Source organism: Colossoma macropomum, unplaced genomic scaffold, assembly GCF_904425465.1.
Source record: "Colossoma macropomum unplaced genomic scaffold, Colossoma_macropomum, whole genome shotgun sequence".
Taxonomy (NCBI): domain Eukaryota; kingdom Metazoa; phylum Chordata; class Actinopteri; order Characiformes; family Serrasalmidae; genus Colossoma; species Colossoma macropomum.
This window is the reverse complement of record NW_023494800.1, coordinates 12,502,650-12,513,721: the sequence shown is the minus strand read 5'-3', so window position 1 is coordinate 12,513,721 and position 11,072 is coordinate 12,502,650.

Below are 11,072 nucleotides of genomic sequence, written 5' to 3'. Positions count from 1 at the left end.
TGATTTCAGCAGCACCTATGGATTCCCACCAGCAGGCCAATTTAAAAAGGACACATTTTAATGAGGTTTTCACAGTAAGCACTAAAGTCACAGGCTCCCTACTAGACTGATGTTATCTAGCATACATATTGAATCTATGGTGACTGCAAAGAACCAAAATGACTCTTTGGACAGAGGCAGAGGGGGAAAAAAACATCATCAAATCTTTATCAGTGCTGGACAGACAGCTTGACTTTCCTCTCCATTATACAGGTTATCTCTAAACAACACAGCAGTACGCCTCACTCACAGTACACTAATCCATTTGATGAACCTTCCTACTGGCATCATATCGACTCAAAAGCCCATAAAAAACTATGAGCCTAATAAACAAATCCCATCTCAACCCAACTCTGGAAATCCCATGCAAAAAAAAAGGCAACAACTCAAAGTAGGTTAATGGCTACAGCTGCAGGGGAGTAATGAACTAGTGTACACAGTGGTGTCCAAGCACATTAGACCAAACATGAGTGAGCTCCAGTCGCACATAAGCCACTATGATCTATGGCTAAACTTTTACTATCTTGCATGACTGTATCAAAGTTAAAACCTAATTTAATAACAACACTCCACAGGGCCACCATGTTACCAGATGGAATGACCACTGCTTTGGGTGTTGTTTCAACTTCTGCCCCATAAATGTGATCAGTGATGTTGACAGTACATGGATCCACTTCTACCGAGAGGTAGTGCAAAATAATTTCCAATGGACTTAATCCGCAGTCCAACCCAACCCAATGAATTTGTTTTTCAGTATTACCAGAGCTGCACAATATGGAAAAATAATCATATTGTTGGATAAGTAGATGAATAAAAAAAAACATATTGTGATAATTCGCCAAAAACACTGTAGGATTTTAGAAAAATATTAGTGATATCAGAAACACAAAGTCGATATTTTCTTTCTGTACTGTGATGTATTTCCAAATGAAATACAGCATCAGGGAGGGTCTCTTGGCTAGGTGAGTGTTTTCAACCGATGATTACTTATTAATATTTTTTTTTTTTTTTGACAGGCACCTAGTGTCTGCACTTAGAAAAAGAACATTTGTTGTCTTTATTATAAACAATCGAATATGATACATAAATAAATAAATATACACAGATATATATATATATATATATATATATATATATACACACACACACACACGCACGCAAATAAACAGTGAATATATTAATGTATTAATATGTATTACATTATTAAAATAAAGTAGTTATGAAAAGGAAAATTACATTTTGTATAAACATAAAATATGAAGTGCAAAATAAAAAAAATAATAATAAAATAATATTTTAAATATTAAGGGATATACACATATTGCTCATAATAATTCAGTAATTTGTTAATTTTGGGATTATTAATGAGTCTAAGAGAAGTAAGTCTACAATAAATTTCAACCAGCAAATTGTTAGATTTAGTTTTTAAGTTTTGAGGAATTTGGTATTACTGGTTATTATTTATTCCCACCTGCTAGTGCAAGTTGACATCTTCAAAAAGAAAAAAGTGGGCAAAAGTCAATACATTTTGATGGAAGATTACTAGAAAACCAAGAATTGTCTTTTAATTTATCTATTATAATTAACATCACCAAAAACATGAACTAGCAAGGTTCAAAAGGGTCAGTTTTGCTTTCAGGTTGACTTTAAAGACTATCTTGCATTATTTTGACCATAAACTTTTATGTCTGACGATGCCTTGACTCACCAACACTCTCCAAGATCAAGATCGAAGTTGGTCAGGATGTTCACAGCACACAATAACACGAGTGATTTGTTAGAGGGATGTCTTTGCAATATCAGTATCAAAGACCAGTATTGTGATAATGATTCAGTACACGATATATTGTACAGGCCTGCTGCCTGCTGAGGTTAGCACACCTGTAGACTGTAGACAGCACAACTTACTCAGCTTACAACATAAACAAGTCTTTTACTAAAGTAGTTTAATATATTAATTCTTTACTTCTAAAGAAAAAACTTACCTTGTGTCATTGTAGCGAGACACACGACCGCCAGTAGCATTCTCCTGGGTAAAAAGACTGTGTTTACCATTACTGCAAACTCCAAAGACGAAGTCTCAGCTAAAACCTACTGATGTTTCAGTACTGTTACCATCCCAAAACCTGCTAAGCGCTAAAGCCAGTAAACAAGCAGCTTGCTTGGACAGCTGGGGCTACTGAAAACAGCACAAGGCCATTCTACAAACGGAGAAAAGTCAGTTATCTGTCCGGTTCAGTTTCAGTCAGCCCTTCGAACCAAATGTCTACATTCGGAGTTTAGAGAAACACCCAGAAAGCAGCAGATGTTCAGGTTGAGCGCTTCTCTTTTGTCACGTGACCAGCAACCAATAGAAGAGACGAAGAGCGTCTCAAACGTGGAAAGGAAGCGACAAGTCCCGCCTACTGCGCTGTGATTGGCTGACGGAATGACAAGTAGCCGCCGACATACCTGCAGTCAGGAGCAGCGGCCAGTGGGAGTTTTTGGATGTTTGTTTTGATTAGGCACCGTTTTGTCATTATAATTATGTTTATATATATGCTATAGCCTGTTATTATCTGTTATTAATAAGTCAGGTAAGAGCATTCATAAGGCCTACAATTAACATCTGAACTATTAATATGAATTTTAATTGCCATGGTAGAGGTAGGACAATAACTTATTTCAATTAATGGCTGAATCTCATATCTCTCTCTATAGTTCGCTCCACAGGTCGTTAAATTGTGGCTCTTACATCCAAATAGTGCAGCATATGTCCAACAGGGAGCAATTTGGGACTGAGCCAATAACTTTGGCTGTTTAAAGAAGCACAGCCCAACACAGTTGGCAGTGAGCGGCGCACAGCTGGCCTTCGTCTGGAATTATAACGCAGAAGGATGCCAGCGCCCCCTATTGAACATGGTCATAATGCCAGGGCCCTCGGTCATGTGTTTCCACCTGAAGCCCTGTAGTCCACCTTCACTGCCTAGATTCGCGTTTTCCCTGCTGCAACACGCCTGATTTGATCATTAGCTAATAGAAAAACATGAAACTGGGCAGTGTAGGTGAACTACAAGGCTGGACACCCAGGCTTTAAAGGGGAATTCCATCAATTTTTCATAATGCTTAATGCAATGGTTTAGATGTAAACAAAGTCATTGAGTGATTTCATGTTAAATGCTCCTTTCTAGAGATATTAGGGCCTACCAAGTCAGAATTGTTGACAGCAGATGTGATAGGAACCAGACGTCTGCATTTAGTACCTCTAAAATCTACCTCACAAGAAGTTACTGCAGGAAATGGTTATGAACATTATTACAAAAAGATACCTGAAACAGTGTCTCATAATAGTTTTGAGAAACATTTTTGGCCTAAAATGTATCTTTAGAAATACATTTGTGACAGAGAGGTACATCAGAATGTTGTAAATAGTACCCAAAAGGTTTTTTTTTTTTTCAAGTTTGCCACTCTTTCACCATTATTAACATGACATATAAAAACTCAGAAGGCATGTGTAGGTTCAGTGGTTATTTTGAATAGTAAATAATATTGATGTATTTGTGTTGTAGACATTGTGACCCCTGGTTCCTTTCACCACCACTGTAAAGGAATTCTATAAGTTTCTCTACAATGCTCTATTTCACATTAGAACACTTAAACCATTTAATTACGCAGACACTATGAAAAATCAGTGGACTTGTCCCTTTAATGCTTCACTGTTGTGTTATAAGGAAGAAACAACGTCAAAAGAACCTACTTCTTTTACTTTTACGTACATGAATCAGTGGAATTGTGAGCTTTGGTATGCAAGTAATTGTGAGTTGATTTAGTGCAACTGAAATCTATGCATTATTTTGCAGTTGAGCCTATTTGCTATGTTTGTTCAGTCTCAATAAAATATGCAGAACCCGTTTGCAACACACATTTGAATTCATTGGTTTTGAGGCAGAATGGTCCCTAAAATATGACTCATCATTGCATTTGTATAGCAATCAAGGTCACTATGAATCAGGAGACACTCAATGAATTCTGACTGCAGCCTACTCACTGAACAATGGCTCATCAATCAGCTGTCAGTCAGAAGACACAGTAAAGCCCGTCCCCTTGTCTCTCTGGCCCTGCCTAACATCACTGCTGTCAGCTCTATGCATGACAAAGCATGGCTTAATGTCCTGCTGTTTGATAAGTGCCACATATTCCTCTGCAAGGACACGCGTGGCACCGGCCGTTAATGTTCGGAATAAATCAGACAGGACTGCCTCCCGCGGCTGCCAGTGCCAAGCGCTGTTTTAAGCAACTCAGCTTTTAAATGTGGATGCCCCTGGTGCCAAGGTAAAGGCTTACAAAAAAGGCTCATTTGCAAATGAAAAGAATACTTCTCACTGTGCTTGTGGGTCAAAATGAATATGTTCTCCCTACACTACCAAAAAGGCTTGGTATGAGTAAATAAGTTTGAAGAAAAGGACACTAATCAGTTGAAAGTGAAAAGAACCACAGGGGGAGCTCTTGTGATTTCACTCTGTCTCCTGATGTGCAAGAGCTTTTTTAACATTAAAGGCCTCTGTTGGAGACAAATGAATCTGCATGCTGAAATGGAGGGAATTAATTTATGCTGTTTATTTGGGATTTGGCTGGCACCACTCATTAGGGCTCTGATAGCGCAATTTGCAAATCGTCGGCATCATATTAGTCATGTCTGGGAAATGGTCCAAACCCTAGTGATGTCAGTCAGGCCACGGACATAAACTATAGTATGAAGGGCAGCTTAGTTAATATGAATAGCTGACCTGGTTGTAATTTTGGCCCATTTTGGTGACCTAGTGGGCTACATAAAGTATTATAGATATGTTTTTATTTAACATGAGTACTTATGTATTTAACTGCAATTAAATATGATATAATATGCATATACTAAAGTATACTAATATATACATACATGTATATATATATATATATATATATATATATATATATATATATATATATATATATATATGCTATAAATGCTAGGATGTCCAAACGTTTGTAGACACCTTCTCATTCAGTGTTTCTTCTGAAATTAAGGGTATTAAAAGAGAGCTTGTCCCTCTTTGCTGCAGTAACAGCCTATAATCTTCTGAGTAGGCTTTACACTAGGTATTGGAACATTGCTGAGAGGATTTGATTGCGTCCAGCCACAAGAGCATTAGTGAGAGGTCAGGTACTGATGGTGAATGATTAAAATACTTTAGACTACAATAATTATTTCATAAACTGCACCGCACAAAATGAAACAGTTAAACAGGACAAATTACATTCTATTTGTTAACAAAACATGCAGTCCAGTGTTGTTGACAATATTGACGATACATTCACAAATGCATATTGCAGCGTATTTATCATGATAATGATGGAATATTGTCATATTGCCAACCCCTACCCATATGTACTGGATTTTGCTCCATCACTACAGAGAAGGCAGTTTCACTGCTCCACAGCCCAATGCTAGAGAGCCCTTTAGCCTTTGGAGGGGTATTAGGGTATTGGCTTAGTGGAATATTGGTTTTTATTGGTTCTATTTGCATAAAGTTCAAATACAGTAACCATATTCAGTGTCAGAGTTTCTGATTTTGTTGATATGAATTGGCCATATGACTGGCATACAGGTCGACTAACCCTCATGACCTGTAGGAGCAGATGTTTGTTAAAACAGCATCACTCTAGCAACTTTTTTGCTCCAACTAAGGCTGACTGCTGTCAGCAGAACAGGCAACTGTTTGCTACTGAAGACTAGCATTTATCCTGATAAGAGTTTGGGTGGGTTACATCAACAAGGATTAAGCTTAAACTTAAATCAAGGTTTATCTATGAATGCAGTTGCACCAAACATTAAAACTAGTTGAAAAATAATCAGGGTTACATTTAAACCATCGTTTTAATCCTGGATTATTTTTTACAGTAAATCTAGATTACATTTAATCTTGTTGCACCATAAATTTAAACTCAGATTTAAACTTAATTTAGCCGGTCTATATATCTAGTGTCTCATATGCAATTTATTTTTTGGTCTTGACTTTATATCTCTCCAAAGGTTTGCCTAGGCTTTTCAAGGTGATTAGATTAAGAGACCCTTGTTAATCCCACAATGGGGAAATTTCACCTCTGCAATCTAACCCATCCGTGCAGTGAGACACCACATACACACTAGTGAAGACACACACTAGGGGGCAGTGAGCACACTTGCCCGGAGCGGTGGGCAGCCCTATCCGCTGCGCCTGGGGAGCAGCTGGGGGTTAGGTGACTCGCTCAAGGGCACCTCAGTCATCTACTGTCGGCTCAGGGGATCAAACCAGCGACCTTCCGGTTGCAAGGCTGGTTCCCTAACCTCCAGCCAACAACTGCCCGATCTTCATATTATAAACGCTGTCACACTAATGCAAAATGACACTAACCCTACAATGTAGATTTAAATACACTAACAGCTCTACAGAGGTGCCAGAGTACCCCAATCTTCCAAACCTCATCATGACTGTAAGCAAATGATTAGACCAACCCACATATGCATATAAATCAAAATCCCCAATCTTATTATGAATAAATTACATAGTAAGGAAATATACTGTACCTACATTACAACATTTGTTGGCGTATAAAGATAAATGACTATAGTTAAGTGTAATGTAGTCCACTAGAGCAAGTCAATTATTAAGGATTTCGCCTTCAACATTATCATTAGGTAATGCATTATATTAACAACTCTATAATGCTAACAAGCACACATACTTACCTTTTTTTTTTTTTAAGAATGACTAATCTGTTGTCATATAACAATACATGTATCTATTAAGTAAGTTAATAGACTGTTTGGCAGTCAGTCTGACCGGTGGGAAGCTAGACTAAGAGGAGAGTGTATGAAAGTGCTGGACGGCTCAGTCAAAGCCTGGGTGACATTGATGTATGGAGCAGATTGGCCAGCGCTGGGCTGCCTCTCAGTGTGAGCTGCATTTCTCGGTAGATGATGAATGAATGCGCCTCTCAGCGTGTTGTGGATGTATATCACTCTGGTCCCCACAGGATGAGAAGATAAGTTAAATCCAAGCTGCAGTGTCGCCTCACCTCCATCTTCCCTCAGCAAGAAGAAAAGGCTAACGGAGGTCAAAAACTCTGCTCTGGCTTCACTCTGCCTAGCGTGCTGTATGTCTAAAGCAAATTCTTCATGTTTCTAACCTCATGTCAATGTTCAGACCATGGGAAGCAGTTTGCGAGGCTCCGGTACCCACACAGCTTTCAGCAGCAGTTAAGTTTTGATCCTTTCAGTTGAGTTCTTTAAAGAACCATCCACTAAAAGGTTCTTTAAAAAACCTGAAGTCATTCTTCTATAGCATTGCTTTAAAGAATTCTTTCTGGCACCTTTATTTTTAAAGGGCCCAATTTAGAAAAGTGAGAAAATTTGGTTTTCTATGGAGCCCAGCTGGTGACATCCTGTATAAATAAAAATAATGTGTGGCCACACCATATTAATGTGTGGGAATGACATCCTAATGTGTGGCCATGACTTAGTGAGGCATGGGAACAAGATAATTAAGTCGTGGCCACGACTTAATAAGGCATAAGAACAAGATCCTAATGCATGGCCATGACTAAGTAAGGCAAGATCTCGTTCCCACGCCTTACTATATCATGCCCACGACTTATCATATTCCCACACCTAAGTCGTGGTCACACATTAGGATGTCATTCCCACGTGTTAATATGGCGTGGCCACGCATTACTTTTTATTTATATGAGATGTCACCAGCAGGGCTCTGTAGAAAACCAAATTGTCCTCATTTTTCAAGTTTCAAAAACTGTACTATTCAGTCCTCAGTCCATACGATCCATACACATAGAAATAAAGCTGCAAAAACAGTCTATTTTGAATTTATTTGCAGTAAGAAAGAACCTATTTAACACCGAGGGTTAAGGGAAGGGAAGGGAATGTTCATATAAAAAAGTATTATGACTGGTTTTGGTACAGTACTATGTAAAAGTCAGAGACCACCATTCATTTTTCAGAAGATATTTCTGAGGAATTTAGATATAAAATAATCCACTAGCATAGGGAAGGGGAAAGTCAAATAGAAAAAAGTGGAAAAAAGGAAAAGTTTCCAAAACTATAGTTAAAAAAATATTAAAGGATGTAGATAAAATGGGAAAATGGGAAGCTGCTGGTGTTATCAGAACAATGGACTGTCCAGACCTAAACATCACTGAGTGTGTTTGGGAAAATGCAACCAACTTCTAACATTTTTACATTTTTTACAAGTTCAAGACTAAGACTGAGCCTTGGTGATGTGAAAAAAATGTCTCTGCAGATTTCTCTGAAAAACTGAAAGCAAGTTAAAAGAAAAGAATGGAAGCTGTAATAAATGCAGAGTGGACACTAATTTTTTTTTTTCTTGCTCTGAAAAATGAACTACTTGTACCTAACGGCTCTTTTGAATGGGAATTAAACAAATGAAGGGTGGGCCTCGTGGAAAAAAAACAAAATACAAGAAAAAATGTAGTACATGGGCCCTTGAAGAGTGTAAATCTGCATGTAATACCTACCTGGAGTTTTCCTGAGCACATTTAGGAGACGCGTGTCCTGGAGAAAGCTAATGTTCAAAGAAGCTAGGGAGTTTATCAAAGAAATGGATACTAGAGGTGTATTCATGAAGATGGTGAAAAATGTGGCCTATTGTGTCCGGTTCTTACCCTGCCCGTGAATGTGCTGCCATTGAACACGCCTCTGTCACTCCAGGGTCAGGAAGACAGCACTCTTTGCGCAAGGCTGTTTTACAACCTCTGAAATATTCAGGAAAAGCAGGAAGATGAACGAGTTCTCGTGTCCTCGCTCGGGGCTCCTGTTAAAAGTAGGCGTTGATCGAGAGGTCAAAGCCGGAGAGAATTTTAAACATCCATTGGCCCACAGCCCCATGGAATCATTACAGCTCACTGTTGACTGGTAGGAGAGCGGGGCTTAGAGCCAGAGAAACCCAGTGATATACGAGCATAATCATCTCTCTCTCTCTCCCCTCTCTCTCTCATAGAGAGGGCTATCCCACTGCTCAGACTCGTCTTGCATTTCAACACAGAGCAGTTCTGCACAATAGTGTCTGCATTGCCACTCTGGGGGGTTGTACTGTCTGCTCAGCTGAATATTCTACACCACAGTCTGCATCGTGCAGTGAATGGTGTCAGCTTTTTATGCAGCTTTCAGAGTATTTTGATGTAATAATGATTAGATCACTCCATACACAAAATATTCATTTCCTTTACAGTCATATTTGTTTACATTTTTCAAAAGTTCAAAACCTACAGAGAAAATGGAACTAGAAAATGCAAGCAACTCCTAGACTGCACTTTTATCTCTGTAGATTTCTTTGAAAAACTGAAAGCAAGTCTCCTGAAAAGAATGTAAGCTGTGTTAAAGTAAAAGGTGGATGCACTAAATACAGCCCAAGTTCTCAGCAGCTTCTCCTTGTAGCTAGAAGGCCAGGCCCCTGGTGGGGATTGTGAACACTTCGTCATGGGAATAGGAGGTGAGGATGTGAATTTATAGGGCCTTAGATTGGAGGAAGAAGGGGTTCCAGACATGTTCCTCAACCCAAACTTCAGTTAAAACATAACTACATTTAAGGCTTCTGTGTAATTTTGTGCTAAATATGCTATCTGCTTATTTTCCTGGTGCTGAAAAAACTACTTAATGGCTGTTTTCACTACAAAATTAAATGCATGAAAGCTGGTCAGTACTGAATAAGTTCCAAACATAAAGATGCCACATACACTACACTGGTCACTTTATTAGGCACACTTACCTTGTATCTGCACTTATTTTCCATTTTATCAGGTCCACCTGCCATACAGGTGCACTTTGTAGTTCTGCATATACAGACTGTTGTCCATCTTCACTCTGTGCTGCACACAAACTACCATGTCACTATAAAGTAAGTGCAGTGCTCAGAACGATCCACCATCCAAATAATATCTGCTCAGTGGTGGTCCTATGGGGGTCCTTACTACTGCTGAATGAGGTAAAGAAGGGCTAACAAAGAATGCAGAGAAACAGATGGACTACAGTCTGTAATTGTAGAACCTGTACCTATATCGTAAGTGAATAAAAATGGACAATGAATGTCTAAATACAAGGTACTTAATAAAATGGCCAGAGAGTATATATGAGAAGTTTTCACCACTAGAAGCATCAGTTTCTCCCTCTACACCTCTGATGATCAGGAGACTTAAGCCGTGGTTCTCCATACTGGTCCTGTAGGCCTCACTCCGCTACACATCTTAGTGTTTCCTGCCCCCCCACAAACTTGATTCAACTAATAAGCTACTTAAATGGGAATTCCACTGATTTTTCAAAGTTTCTGCATAATGTAGTGGCTGATATATAAACAGTCATTCAGAGTGGTTTGATGTGAAATGGTTCATTTGTGGAGAATGTACTGACTCAGATTACTTCACAGTGGTGGTGATAGGAATCAGGGGTCACAACACAAATATAGCCATTTTATTTAATATTCAAAATTACTAGTGAACCTACACGTGTCTAAGTTTTTATATGTAACATTGATGATGGTAAAATAATGGTCAGTCTGAAAAATTGTTTTCTTTGTTTCTATTTTGCCTTAGAACACCTTTGTTCTATCCTTCCACCATGAATGGATTAAAATAAACTGATAAAAATATGTTTTAGACCAAAAAATGTATGACAAAACAACTGTAAAATGATGTCTCAGCAGATGACAGCAGATAGCGTATTCATAACCATTTCATGTAAGAACTTTCTGGGAGGGAGCTTTTAGATGCATTAAACTCTTCAGATGTCTGGTTTCTATCATCACTATGAACTATTCTGACATGGTAAGTTTCTCTAGAATGAAGTATTTCACACCAAACCACTCTGAATAATTTTGTTTGTGCGGTACCCATTCAATAATGCAGAAACATCAGTGACGAGCCCTTAAAAGCCCTTTCAGAGTCAAAATGCTCTGTTAGATCAGGGACAACACTTAAATGTTCAGCGCCAAGGTCTCCCAGTACCAGGG